Below are 1,071 nucleotides of genomic sequence, written 5' to 3'. Positions count from 1 at the left end.
GTTTTGAGAATGATGAGGGCAATGAATGTACAAATGTGCTTTACACAATTGATGTATGCATGGATTGTGTTAAGAGTTGTATGTAATAAAACGATTAAAGAAAAAACTTTGTGTGGTAAATGTTATAATAAATTTCTTTTAATCGATAATATGTATTTATTTTTTAAAATCATTTTATTGGGGGCTCGTACAGCTCTTATCACATATTCATACACATCCTTTTCATGTCACTGATTGAAATCTCCTCAGTGTAACATCTTTTATTCCACTTTCTCCCTGTGTTCCGTTTCCATTCTTGTTTGTTTTAGTGGTTTTGTGTTTACTTCCACACGGTGGGTGCTAGGTGAGTGCTGCGGGTGTTGGGAAAGCGAGTGTGATCGGATAGTACAGAGGGGATTCTCTCAGCTTCTTTTTGGTGTTTTGTTTTTTCTATTAAAAGAACCTGGCACTTCTCCGACTGTAGCCTGCCTCGTCTATGGGGCCGGCAGGGGGGCCCTGCGGTAGTGGTGATGGCTGATCCAGAGGGGTCTGGTGCTGGAGAGACTGGGCTGCCAGGGGGCTTCCCCATGGCGTCCTTTGCCAGGTCACAGGCCTGGGGGCATCCCTGGTGCTCTGGAGACTCCAACACGGGGGCCATGGAGCAGCAGCCTTCCCGAAGAAACTGCCCACCGATGGCTGATGGCCGGGGTCAGCCTTGGGAAGGCCCCGGGGGTGGGGGAAAGCTTCCCCAGGGGACTCAGCACTTCCACAGGAACTGTTACTGGAAGTGGACCCCAGGCGGCGCCGGTAGTAGTCGTGGGTGGCCGCTAGCGAGCCGCTGGAAGGGATGGCCGCCATGCTCCCGCGGAAGGAGACCTCGGTGGTGACCCCGGGACCTCGGCGCACGATCAAGTGTGGCGAGGCGCGGGGACGAGGGGCCCATTGGCGCGGGAGGCCACTCCATGACTGCGACCTGCACGGCGGCAGGTTGTGCGCATGCGCATATCACCATTTCTTTTTTAAAATCATTTTATTGGGGGCTCTTACAGCTCTTATATCACAATCCATACATCCATCCATTGTGTCCAGCAC

At 51.6% G+C, this 1,071-nt stretch overlaps 1 pseudogene; it reads right to left on the bottom strand.

Annotated features, from left to right (window-relative positions):
• Positions 1–319: 319 nt before the first annotated feature.
• On the bottom strand, positions 320–837 carry LOC123521102 (annotated as a pseudogene).
• Positions 838–1,071: the final 234 nt, after the last annotated feature.

Source organism: Echinops telfairi, unplaced genomic scaffold (assembly GCF_000313985.2).
Source record: "Echinops telfairi isolate 266 unplaced genomic scaffold, ASM31398v2 ScPeMD7_7469;HRSCAF=8507_1, whole genome shotgun sequence".
In the NCBI taxonomy this organism is placed as follows: domain Eukaryota; kingdom Metazoa; phylum Chordata; class Mammalia; order Afrosoricida; family Tenrecidae; genus Echinops; species Echinops telfairi.
This window is presented reverse-complemented; position numbering and strand designations above follow the sequence as displayed.